The sequence below is a fragment of the Paramisgurnus dabryanus genome, chromosome 6 (assembly GCF_030506205.2).
Source record: "Paramisgurnus dabryanus chromosome 6, PD_genome_1.1, whole genome shotgun sequence".
In the NCBI taxonomy this organism is placed as follows: domain Eukaryota; kingdom Metazoa; phylum Chordata; class Actinopteri; order Cypriniformes; family Cobitidae; genus Paramisgurnus; species Paramisgurnus dabryanus.
The window spans coordinates 18,104,963-18,118,965 of record NC_133342.1 but is presented as its reverse complement, the minus strand read 5'-3'; the positions used below and the strand labels follow the sequence as shown (position 1 = coordinate 18,118,965).

General features: G+C 37.2%; 1 protein-coding gene and 1 long non-coding RNA gene across 2 annotated transcripts in view; one reads left to right on the top strand and one right to left on the bottom strand.

The window, feature by feature from the left end:
* Positions 1–14,003, bottom strand: part of mfsd8l2 (major facilitator superfamily domain containing 8-like 2) — a 73,673-nt gene that overhangs the window by 38,764 nt on the left and 20,906 nt on the right. The gene's annotated exons all lie outside the window — the stretch shown is intronic.
* Positions 4,709–13,082, top strand: LOC135750492 (uncharacterized). The gene is made up of 4 exons (XR_010532738.2): positions 4,709–5,188; positions 5,295–5,395; positions 9,260–9,290; positions 11,636–13,082. It is a non-coding gene; the product is annotated as an uncharacterized lncRNA (long non-coding RNA).

Below are 14,003 nucleotides of genomic sequence, written 5' to 3'. Positions count from 1 at the left end.
GCCCAAAATGGTTGCTATGGTAACCTTACACCCCATTGTGGGGGACGTCCTGACAGAGTCTAGCACCCTCTTCAAATTTAGTAACCCACATGTTTCTATGAAATCCTGGCTCGGACCTATGACCCGTCAAAATTTTTGCAATGGTAAGTCTATGGGATTTTCCCCCATTGACTTTTCATTGGGGCACTTTTGGGCACCTCTTACACCCCAGGGGTACAACTTACACCCCATTGTGATCCATGTTCTTACAGAGCCTACCACCCTCTTCAAATGTTGTAACCCACATGTTTCTACAAAATCCTCAAGCGGAGCTATGACTCGTCAAAGTTGGGCGCAATGTTAAGTCAATGGGATTTTTTAGGTGGTTTTTCGCCCCCCTTTCGGAAATCCTGCACCCGATCGCTTATAAAAGTCATAGCACACCTCTCCTCAATAAGCCGGTCGATTTGAGCCCTCTTTCATGGGTCTACGACAAACCGTGTGGGACGAGTTAGGTGCCGAAAAAACGTGCAGACATAAGAATAATAATTATAATAATAAGTATGCAAGATAGTAATAGTGATGCCTTGCATAAATGCAAGCACCACTAATAAGTATGAGCAATAATAATAGTGATGCCTTGCATAAATGCAAGCACCACTAATAAGTATGCAAGATAGTAATAGTGATGCTTTGCATAAATGCAAGCACCACTAATAATAATAATAAGCTTAGATCGAAGAACAGTATGTTGGCTTTGTCAAGCCAACATAATAATAATAATAATAATAAGCTTAGATCGAAGAACAGTATGTTGGCTTTGTCAAGCCAACATAATAACTAGATAGAAAAGTTTGTTGACAAACTTTATGTTGGCTTGACAAAGCGTAGCCTGAACTTTTAAAACGGTTTGACAGAAGTTTAGTTTAAAAGGCTATCTGGCTGTTAGTATGTTTAAGTATGAAGCTAGCATGATTAAGCATGAAGCTAGCATGATTAGCATGAAGCTAACATGATGTAAGCATGATTAGCATGAAGCTAACATGATGTTAGCATGATTAGCATGAAGCTAACATGATTAACATGAAGCTAGCATGATGTTAGCATGATTAGCATGAAGCTAGCATGATGTTAGCATGAAGCTACCATGATGTTATCATGATTAGCATGAAGCTAGCATGATGCTAGCATGAATTAGCATGAAGCTAGCATGATGTTAACATGATTAGCATGATTAGCATGAAGCTAGCATGATGTTAGCATGAAGCTAACATGATGTTAACATGATTAGCATGAAGCTAACATGATGCTAACATGATTAGCATGAAGCTAGCATGATGCTAACATGAATTAGCATGAAGCTAACATGAATTAGCATGAAGTTAGCATTAAGCTAGCATGATGTTAACATGAATTAGCATGAAGCTAACATGATGCTAACATGAATTAGCATGAAGCTAGCATGAAGCTAACATGAATTAGCATGAAGCTAACATGATGCTAACATGAATTAGCATGAAGCTAGCATGATGCTAACATGACTTAACATGAAGTTAGCATGAAGTTAACATGAATTAGCATGAAGCTAGCATGATGCTAACATTAATTAGCATGAAACTAGCATGATGCTAACATTAATTAGCATGAATGTAGCATGATGCTAACATTAATTAGCATGAAGCTAGCATGATGCTAACATTAATTAGCACAAAGCTAGCATGATGCTAACATTAATTAGCATGAAGCTAGCATGATGCTAACATGATTTACCATGAAGTTAGCAAGATTTATTATGAAATTAGCATAAAGCTAGCATGAAGCTAGTATGACTTAGCATGAAGCTAGCATGAAGCTAACATGAGCAAAAGACCCAACCCCTGTGTCTCTATGATGTTCGGATCCAGAGATATAAGGCTTTGTTTATTATGTTGCTAGGGTGCTTATATTTGTTTGCTAGGGGCGTGGCTTAATAGCTCAATAAGAATCCTAAGAGACTGATTGGATGCCTTAGTAAAATAAGCCCACCCCCATGTCTCTATGACACTGTGCTGCAAAGATATCCATCTGGGCTTTTTATAATGGTAGTCTATGGGAGATGTTGCTAGGGTACCCAAAATTGTTGCTAGGGGCGTGGCTTAATAGCTCTGGAGTGATCCTAAGAGACTGATTGGATGCTTGAGTAAAATGAGCCCACCCCCATGTCTCTAAGACACTCTAAAGTGAAGATATTCCATCTGGAACGCTTTTATTCCCTTTTATGGGCATGTTTCCTGCCCCATTATAAGTCAATGGGAAATTTTGGGGGCCTCTTACACCCCAGGGGTACAGCTTACACCCCATTGTGAGGTATGTTCTTACTCAGCCTGTCAGCCTCCTTAAATGTGGTAAGCCACAAGTTTCTACAAGTTTCTCAATCGCAGCTATGACCCGTCAAAGTTTGTCCAATGTTAAGTCAATGGGACTTTCGGAATTTTGATGTCCCGTTTTAGGAATTCTATAAGTCGGATCCCTTTGAAAAGATATAGCCCGCTTCGTCAGACCAGTTTGAATGTCCGTGGAAAATTTGGTGGATGTAGCTTGAAAGCTGTAGGACGAGTTAGCTGCAGAAAAATAGTCTCAGAAGAATAATAATAATAACTAGATAGAAAAGTTTGGAGACAAACTTTATGTTGGCTTGACAAAGCATGGCCTGAACGTATAAAACAGATTGACAGAAAATTGAAAGAAGTTTAGTTTAGTAGTCGACCTGGCTGTTAACATGTTTTAGTCTGAAGCATGATTTAACAAAGTTAACATGATTAAACACGACGCTAGCATGATTTTGCATGACATTATCCTGATTTAGCATGAAGCTAGCATGATTTACTTGAAGCTAGCATGATTTAACACGAAGCAAGCATGATGCTAGCATGATTTAGCATGAAGTTAGCATGATGCTAGCGTGAAGCTAACATGATTAAAAGACCCAACCCCCATGTCTCTACGATGTTCTGATGCAGAGATACAAGGCTTTATTTATTATGTTGCTAGGGTACTGTATTTGGTAGTGTGATTATACTCCAAGCCACAAGTAAAACGGTCCAACCCCAGTGTCTTTTCTTATTGCATATTTAATTTAATAAGTCAGAAACGTCTCCGCTGTGTCCTGCTGACAGGCGCGGTGGGCGCGTGCAGCAGGTGACGCCAATTATGGGTCCTCCGAAGGTTAGACTGTCTCATTCCACCTAGAAAGACTGAGTACTTACCTTTTAAGGTTGCATGCTTATAATGTCGCAGCCCTTGCAATGGGACACAGCTTATGACACTGTGCTGTAAAGATATCCCTCTAGCCATTTTAAAATGGCAGTCTATGGGATTGTTGCTAGGGTACTGTCTTTGGTTGCTAGGAAGTGGCTTAGCAGTGCCCAATAATGATACTCCATAGGCTGCTTGCCAGTTTGAGTGACATAAATCAGCCCCCATGTCTCTATGACATTCGTATTTGAAAATATAACTGTTTGGATTCTGGCTGCTAGGGTGCTCAACAATGGTTGCTAGGGCATGGATAGGTAGTGAAAGTGACACTTCTATTAAAATAAATAATTATTTTAAATGAAAATCAATTAAACTTGACGCACACACACGCACACGCACGCACGCGCGCGCACGCACGCACGCACGCACGCACGCACGCACACACACACACACACACACACACTTATATTAAACTGTATTATATAAACATATATATGTCACTGTGCCTTTCTTTGTAAATATTTATGCTAATAAAACGTTTATTAATTATTATTATTATTATTTTCATTTGTAGTACTATTGCCTAGTGATCATTATTTTGATTAATATATTTTCAGTATGCCTCATATAATGGATGAAAAATGATTCTTTAAAACCAATAAGACAAAAATCCCTTAACCTTTTGCTAATGAGCTCTAGATTCAATGGTTGTGGCTATGGATACAGCTACGGCCAAAATCTTTTGAAGTCTCGCCGGTTGAGCGCTGTTTTCTATATTCATAATAAAGGCGGAGGTCGTTTCCGACGGCTACAGCCTCCAAAGGTCGGATTTGCAGGCTGCCTACGTCATCAAGCCTGTCTTATTTCATAATATTAACAATTATAAAATTGACTATTATTTTTAGTAAATCGTGTATTGTTGTAATATGCTTATGACTTGCGAATGTAATGCTCAGTTAACTGAAATAAACCAAGATTGATGAAGTATATCATATATGCAGCCTGCATATGCGCCCTCTGGAGGCTGCAGCCTTCGGATTGAGAAACGGTCGAATATTTATGTTTTTTTCATATACCCAAACCTTACAACATTTTACGGGATTTAGGTCGTGACTGTATGCTGTCTAGCAGAATCGCTGTTTTTCAACTTAATCCTAACTAAATCTAACGCTTAAACTCAACATCTCGCGAGATTTGGCCGCATCCGTAATGCGCCACTCCCTCCGAACTGGTTTCATCCGGTCTTCTGTTGAGACAGGTAAGTGCCTCAGGACTTTCTCTCCGTTATTTTTTGAGGTATTTTTCGACATAAATTCATAAAAGTTGTAAAAACAACGTTGAATTTAGTTCACATGATTATTTTAGACAAAATTCGATTGTTTATTTAGATATTTGTATTTTTTTGCTATAGTTTAAACGATAAACTATAGTGCAAGTAACGTTAATTCCACACGAAATACAGGTACCTTGGCACGCGTGGTTTAAATGTAAGCTGTTTTTTGTCACAATTAGAGATGTACCACGAGTTAGAGTATATATTTACTTGTTTTAACGTTCATTATAAAGTTTAGCGTTTATTAGCATGAGGGTTAGCATTTGTTTACACGGTCGTGTTGAGGGCTCCAGCCAGCATCCACTGGTTCCAACATGGATCAGCTGTGTCTGTTTGTGAGACACTTAAAGTGTTGCTTAAGCGTGTTGGGAAACCCTGGGTCTTATAAACAAAATATACGTGTGTTTACAATGTACTTCTGATATTGGATACCATTAACTTAAAGTTACATGCTGCTATAGCAATTCTAATAATGTGCTAAGTTGTGTTTCCTTGCTTTTCCTTGTCACTACTTTGCCTTCACATAGTTTGTGCTGTCTAGACACATGTGTGACAAGTCATTTTTTTACTTGCATTTAATTTTTAGTTACTAATGTGTCTTTCTTTTTTGCTGTTCTACAGACAGGTCATTGCTTCAGCTGTGTGAGTATTTTTTTAATGAAAAATTATCTGTATATAGACTGTAATATTTGATATAGATATTAAGTGATTATTTCTTGTTTTACATTTTTTTCCCCTTAAATATCAGCCAACATCCAGTTTGTGGTGCTGCACAACAAACCCCACTTTTTTAGTGGATATATTCAAGCGAACCCAAAGGCTCTTTTAAGAGCCATCCACATTGCACAGGTAAGTCAATTTTATGTCATTTTGGATCAAGTAATTACTTAGTAATTTTTCTAACACCTGTTCATTTACAATTATTTAGTAAATAACTGACTGCTATACAATTCTATTCCAATAACAGGGTCGTTTTACCCAAGGATTGTATTGTTTATTGTAATGCATATTAGTGCTGAGCTCATGAGCTCCTGGTGATGCGCGCATTCATACAGTACCTTCCATATCGATTCTGTAACACTTTTGAAGGTAGTGTTACAGATCATACCGTAAATTCCTCAAATAAAGGTAAAAAACTGCCGAAGGTAACAGGCTTTTATTTGAAGCAGGCTTTTATTAGAGACAGTCCTTTATTTTAAATTCCATCTGTTTGATAAATAATTGTTTTAAATTAGCCGTTAAATTAAAAGTGATAGCGTTCTAGTGGATAGAGATCATTAATTTTTAACCGTACTTTTTTTTCAAGGTTGTTGAAAAGTCCGTCACTAGCATTGAATGAGACCCATCCAATGTAGCTACTGCCATCTATTGGTAGCTGTGCATTATGATGAACTTGAATGCATTTAGGAGATAACACCGCGCTCACATGATCCAAACCATGCCCCAGCGCGATTGTCCCCCCTCCCTACTTCATGCACGCACTCACACTGTACTTTTATCAATCTGAGCCCGGGAAGCTTTCGTCATTAGAGTGCATTTGTTTTGAGCAAAGCAGGAGGTAAAGCACTGTCTTAACACTGGAACCCATCGTAATGTTAAGTCTGTGTTTTTTATTCAGAGTCGTATGAAGCCCTCTCACATGCCTATGATATCGCTTAGTTAATATGTCGCGTGTGCACGTAGATATTCACTTAGCCCTGCTGCGCGCATTAAAAGGTTTTAACGAAGGCAGATGAAGGTGAATGCTCGCGCAGTTGACGTCTCTCCTTTTGAAACTCGCTATGTCACGATTGCGCTCACACTGCGCCTAAAAAGCTTTGAAGTATAAACTGAAGCTATGTTTATACTCGCGCTTTAGTCTGCAACGCAAGCCTCCGCGGATCGCGCATGCGCATCACCAAACGGACGGGGCGTTTACAGAGCATTCACACGGGGCATAAGTAAGCTCTCACTCATTTCCCCCGGCACTCATCTTTGCCCGGCCTTTATTTGTCTGCGATGATCACGCCCCGGCCACTATCAGAGGCCCAGCGTTTATTTGAATAACGTCTTTTATTTGAGGAATTACGGTATATTTAGTCTGAGGTCATACAGAAGGGACACACGCATGTGACCCGTGGGGAACGTTAAAGGAGTAGTCCACTTTATAGATGGGGCCCATTGACTTAACATAGTATTTTTTTCCTACTATAAAAAGTCAATGGACCCCATCTTTAAAGTGGCCTACACCTTTAAGTGGGGAGTGGAGAACGATGAGCTGGGTTTTTTCCCTGCTATTGTAACGCTATCTTGCACGCACACTCATCTGCACTGCACATCCTTTCCTAAGTGTGTGCTCTCTTTCTTTATAAGCAGATATCTTAACTTTAACATCATCACTCACCCATTCAGCAGTTTAAGTAGAGTTGCATATAAAGACTGCATGTCGTGTCTTAACTCTTTCCCCGCCATTGACGAGATATCTCGTCAATTAAGAAAAAACGCTTCCCCGCCAATGACGAGATTTTCCGTCTTTCCGCAATACCGCTATTATCCACCAGGTGGCGCCCTTCCGCAACTTTTTAAAACCGGAAGTATTGCCCTATGGCAAGCTGCTGCATGTCCGTGTCTGTTTTAAAGATCGCTCTAAATGGGATCGCTATGAAAAGTCCGTCATAAAAATGGAATTATCTCTGCTTTTTGCTCAAAATATGGTGTTTTTGCAAAAACCTACCCATATTCAAAAGCTAATTGCAAAAGAACCACTAAAGGTAGGATGAAACGGTTTTTTTTGTTTGAAAGCAGAGGGTCTGTTCTTTCATTTGGTATATTGTATATTTATATATTTAAAGAAGAACATTTTCTGGAAGGCATTAAACTTTGGTGAAAATCATGAAAAACGCTGGCGCTGGCTGGCAACTTTTTTTAAAAACGCTGGCGGTGAAAGAGTTAAGCAATTTATAATAAACCTATTGCGTGGCATTTTATTCACTCTCTTTTACTGTACGTACACACCGCCGCAGACCTAAGCTTCCAAAGAAGCTCAGACCGCCCGGTCAAGGATGCTTGTCAAAAAGTACGGGGAAGCTTTTTGACGCTTTGGCCGCTCTGAAGTCTGTGTCACCATGAAATGTTAACGAAAAAAAACCAATACATTGACATTATAAACCTTTTATAATGACAGCATTTTTATAATCGTTTTAGTCACATTTGGTCTGGAAAAAATAATAATTAGCTATTATTGTTATTACTATTATTATTTTATTGCATCTGTGCAATTGGTTAAATCTGTGTTACTGTGAAACATGAATCAAGGATTACCTGCAATGTTACTATATGGATTAATACATCGTGATATCGATGCTTAAACGATACACTGTGCAGTCCTACTGGCAAGACACATTTGAGTATCTATCAGTAAAATATTGTAAATCATCAGCACGCACTTCACAAACTCACCGGGGACACCAACTACACCAGCTATTTTATCCCATGCCTCGTTCTTTTGTAACTGGTCCCTATATGAAAATAATTTCATATCATAAATGATAGGAAACCCAGCAACCGCGATTATCAATTTCTACACAAAACGAAAGTTAACATTGTATGTTTCTCTAGAATCAGCCAGCGAAGAACGTCTAGGTTGGTTGCTGGCGTTTTGCCGCTGCTTGCCGCTGAACTGCGTCATAGCTCATTACCACAAAGTTGAGCTTCTTTCATTTTTCTGAATGACGCTATAGTCCCTCAAGATGCCCAAAACGTGACGCAGATGGATTTATGCTCCTTGCAGCTGAGAGAAGCCAGGTTCCATTGTAAATGAATGACTTCCAGTAACTTTGGAAGCTCAAGTCTGCGGCGGTGTGTACGTACAGTTATAATGCAGTAATCACGCTTGTGCATAATTTAGAATTGAATTGAGAATGACTCCTGAATTCCAATTAAATTCTTGAATTTGAATTGATGTCAAAAACAGGATCTAGAATTACAATTCGAATTTGAATTAAAGGAAGCAGAATTGCAATTCAATAGAAATTTATATATATTTAAAAATGAAGCTTTACAGTAGATGTCAGAAATGATTGCATTACATATTCTATAAATTATATTAGTTTGAACTACAGATTACATTAACAGTAATGGTTTTCCCTAGCAATTAATGTTAAAAACTCTAGTCACATAACATATAATTAAGTTAGATTTTTTGTAATTGTAATTTTGTGAAACATGATGGAACATTACTTCATTTCCCAGAATTCTTTACTTTAACAAAGTATTTAAAATGGTTGCCAAACAATTTTCTAAAGTAACTTTTCTAACACTGAATCTATTTGAGATTGTTTCTGTTGTGTGACTGTGGAATTTCTGTGAATTGCCATGAATTTAATTCTGCTTCCTGTAATTCAAATTCAACTTCCTGTAGGGCAGAGTCAATTCAAATTCATGAATTGAATGGAGGCCAATCCTGAAATTCTGAATTGTGCAACAAGCCTGACAGTAATGCATTTAGGAAGAAAGACGACAAAGAGCTGCAGGTGTAAAGTGTGTGTTTAGGTGAAGAGAGTTCAGAAATGGCGATACATAGCCTTTATGGATATGACTAATTTGGGAATGCTGTGTATGACTTATTGGATAGCAGAAACGCAATAGTTTGATGACGCTGTATTTTTTTGTATAACTTTAATCATACCTTGTCTGAACTTTAAACCAAAATGTGTCTCTTTGTTCTTCTTTTAGGACTTTTTCTATTGGACGTCTATTCATTATTGTAAGTAACACTGTCAGATATTACAGATTTACAGTATCTTACAAAAGTATCTTAAACACCCCTCACATTTCAGTAAACCATTTTAGTATATCTTCTCAATGAACAGTACTATAGAAATTTGGATATATTTTTGAGTAGTCAAGTGCAACTTGTATAGTAGTATAGATTTACTGTTCTATGAACATACAGCAAATATTTGTCAATATAGCTGCACCAAAAGCGAGTACACTCTAAGTAATTATAAATGTATATCATTTAACAATACAAAGCCTATTCATTATGTTCATGTTTTTTTTGCTAGGTTAGCTTGTATTAGAGCAGTTTAAAAAAAAAAACACATGAGTGCTGGTAACATTGCTTTACAGAAGGAAGTGGAAGGTCAGATTATCAGTGTTCAAATTATATGTCACACACTACAGTAAGTCAGTGCATGGCCGTCATTCCACAAGGAAGCCTCTTTTGAAGAAACCCCACAAATATTTTTGCTGAAGATAACCTAACCAAGAGCATGAATTACAGGAACCATATCCTGTGGTCTTAAACAATCTTAAACATAAATGTGGTGTCTAGCATGTGTGATGTTGGGCCATGCAAACCGAATTGTTGCAGTGTGTGGCATTTGTTCTAAGCACTGACAATCTGACCTTCTGCAACTTGTAATGCAATGTTGGCAGCACTTATGGGTTGTTGTTTTTAAGCCAGCTTCTGCACCTGATGTACAGCATGAGGACTACAACATTTATTATCACATAGCGTGTAGTCACTTTTGTTGTCAGCTATTTTGACACTAATGCCTGTATGTTCAGTTATTTTCAGAGGGTAGTAAATCTATTCTGCTATACAAGTAGCACATTGATTCTAAAATGTATCCAAATTTTATTTTTGTAGTATTGTCTAGGGGTGGGAATCGTTTGGACCCCCATGAATTGATTCAGAATTAATTCTTAGGTCCCGGTTTGATTCAGAATTTATTCTTGATGTACTAATTAGCATATTTGTGATGTCATCTCAAAGCCAGACTAGTGTTGTGCTTTTGCTACTAGTCTCTGAACTGTCATATACTGTACTTTAATACAACTAAGTGATCAATAATGTCATTCTTATATACATATATGTTCTGTTTCTGTTTTAAGACATTAAAGCCAGTAAAAAATAGTAATTAAACATGACATATTAATTCTATATGTTAACTGGCATTAACTCCCACAAACTGACTAACGTTAAGCGTCTAATCATCATCACATACACAGATTTTGGCAGTATTAATGTATTTATCTAATGCAGCGCACCTAGCGTCTAAATAACAAGCTATGTGGATATTCTTACAGAAATATATTCATGTTCTTATATCTAAACAGTCAGCGGATGGTTTAATGAAACGCTATTAGCAAAGTCAGATGAGTCAGTAAATTAAATGTGCTGTTTCTCCCTGCAACTCACTGAACAGAGAAAAGGCAGAGGAAGACCATCACAAAGTGTATCTTGTTTTCTTGGAGTTTAGAAACAGAGCTGTCCTAGATGCATTTGTTTATTTCTTTCTCTACTGCTTGTGTAAGTTCCAATGTAGGTGATCGTGCAGTGCGCGCTCTTTTAAGCTGTCCGTGTGCAGCACCGCTCCCCCCATTGAGTCCCACCTTTTGGTTCTGATAACGTCATGTTATTATTTTGTAAGCGAACATTTAAGAATCGATTCTTGACATTTGTGAATCGATTTAGAATCTGCCATGTCCGCATTGCGATGCATTGAAGAATTGATTTTTTTTGTCCCACCCCTAGTTTTGTCCCTTGAGAAGATATACTAAAACAGTTGCAGAAATGTGAGGGGTGTACTCAATTTTGTGAGATACTGTAACTGGAGCTGTCACAAAAAAGTTTATATTTTACATTATAATATACAAGTAGTGATTTTTATTATTCATAACACATTTAGAAAAAATAGAAATAGAAAAACAGATAAATATAGTAATGTCCTGCTCCATTTACAATAATGAATGTTCTCGTTTATATTTACTGTGTATGTTGTAATGTTATGTAATATTATGTATGCTGGTTTATCTTATTAACTTGTTTTTTTTTCTCTGTTTGTTGTTTGTTCTTGTCTTGTCCTTTCAATACCTTTAAATTAAATTTCAAACCTTTACTTTGCTTAAATCTTCACTGCTGTTCCATTCTGTACTTTCACTTCATCAACTAATAAAATAACTGGCCATGCCCCCCCCAAAATGCTGCTGCTCTGCTTGCTGCTTGCTTGCCTGCAACCCCAACGCACCCCAATGCAATCTACCAATGCAAACCTGACAAATGCATCTTGCTGCTTGCCTACGCATCTTAAAAAAAATGGCCAGACGTACAAAAACGCTGAAAACGTACAAAAACGCTGAAAACGTACAAAAACGCTGAAAACGTACAAAACGCTTCTTGTGATTCTGAAAAAACGCTTCTTGTGATTCTGAAAACCCCCTTCCTGTGAGCCTGAAAACCCTCTTTCTGTGAACCTGAAAATCTTCTTCCTGTGAGCCTTACTACAAAAACCAAGTGAACATTGACACCAGTTAGTGAACTACACCTACTGCAAGAGAAAAGAAGCTCCAAAACATCTCTTCCAGTACACCTTGCTACCTGTTGTCTTCAAGAAGGACCACTGATTCAAGCTCAGCTTTTGAAGCCTACTGTTTAACGTTACATTAGTTAAATTTTTGTGGTGTTGTTTATCATACAGGTATATTTTATGTAAATAGATTTTATAAGGTATATACAATTAAATAGTCTTTCTGTAGTCTTGTTAACCACATTTTGATACAAATAAGTTTACTGTAAAGTAGAAGTTAAAGTACATTTGGGTAACATTTTATTTATTATAAACATTACATCTGTGTTACTTATTAGTGTGAGTTATTAAACCTTTGCCAGTATTACATTAGTCTGAGTTTTACCATCTGTTTTACATTAGTCTGAGTTATTTAATCTGTTTTAAGTACTACATTGGTTTAAGTTATTAAATCTGTGTTAAGTCTTACATTAGTCAGAGTTCAAAAATCTGTTTTACATTAGTCTGGGTTGTTGCACCTGTGTTGGGTATTACATTAGTCTGAGTTATTAAACCTCTGCCAGTATTACATTAGTCTGAGTTTTACCATCTGTTTTACATTAGTCTGGGTTGTTACACCTGTGTTAAGTATTACATTAGTCTGAGTTATTTAATCTGTTTAAAGTATTTCATTAGTTTGATTTATTAAATCTGTGTTAAGTCTTACATTAGTCTGAGTTCAAAAATCTATTTTACATTAGTCTGGCTTGTTACATCTGTGTTGGGTATTACATTAGTCTGAGTTATTAAACACCTGTTTTACATTAGTCTGGGTTGTTACACCTGTGTGAAGTATTACACATCTATGTTACATTAGTTCTGTTCATACATTCCTGTTTATCACACATATAACTTCAGTGGATAAGTAAACAGTAAAATTTTTTTTAAATCTTATTTAATCTGTGTTGGGAGTGATAACATATATTCATACATTACATTTGTGTGACATCAGTATTGTGATTTAAAGCATTCGTGTTTACAGTTATACAAGTAACCTTTTCATATACTTGTCTGTCATATATTAACTTTGAGTAATTTTGAGTAATTGATTGCATAATAGGCATAACCTGTGGCTGGAAGTTCATAATCAGTCAGATATTTCAAAATTGATCTGTGTTTAAACATTACATCTGCTCAACTCAAGTTGCCTTGTATATCACACAACCTTACTGTGTAATTGATTATATTGGCACTTTATATTAGTAAAAAAGATACTTTTGAGATACTAGAAGTTGTTATTGGTTAAATTGTTTGCATAAACAAACAAAAACAGACATTGCTTGTTTATAAAATTTAGTTTTAAACAGTGTCAACAACATGCCACGAAAAGGAAAGAGAAGTGATGCCCAGAAGCAGCGTAGAAAGTTGGAAGCTTCATTCGACACCATCACCAGCTCTGCAACAGGTACAGATAACATGAGCCCATACGTGCTGTCTGTTGTGGCGTCCCACTGTCAGAGTGATCCGAGGTACAACATTTATTCTAGAGGCAGCCAGTGTACTTGCAATTCATTAATGTTTCTTGCAATGCATAGTGAGCTTAATGAGTTACAAAGTTTAGATTTAGACTGCATATTGCAAAAAGGTGATGCTGTGTACACTAGCGTGAAACAATCACTACAGAGCAATGGGCGGTTTGTTAATAGTTTATTAGAGTTTGACGAGATCCCAGACACAATTGAAACAAACTCACGGTGCTACAACGTCCGTAAACATCGCCTGAGATTTGGATTGCTAAGAGATGCACCTGCACTGTGTGGGTATGAAAACTTAGAGAAAACTCTGCAATGTCTCAGAAGTGAAATAAGTCACGCCCTGTTTTTGTGCGGACTCTATTGCGTGGCTGTGTTCAGAGATCGTTCGGGGAGGTTTGGATATTTTGATTCACACTGCAGAACACCAGATGGTATGCCTACTGAGGAGGGCACAGGAACTGCTGTAATGTTGACATTTTCACGTTTAGAAGACATGATAGAAAAACTATTGCTGTTGTTTCAAGGGTGTTTCCAGTTAGGAGATCAGCAGCAATTTGATCTGCTTCCAGTATCATTTATAAGCACAACAGAATGTACTGATGCCTCCATTGAGTGTCTTAATAACACTGAGCTATGTGTTGCATCTCAAAT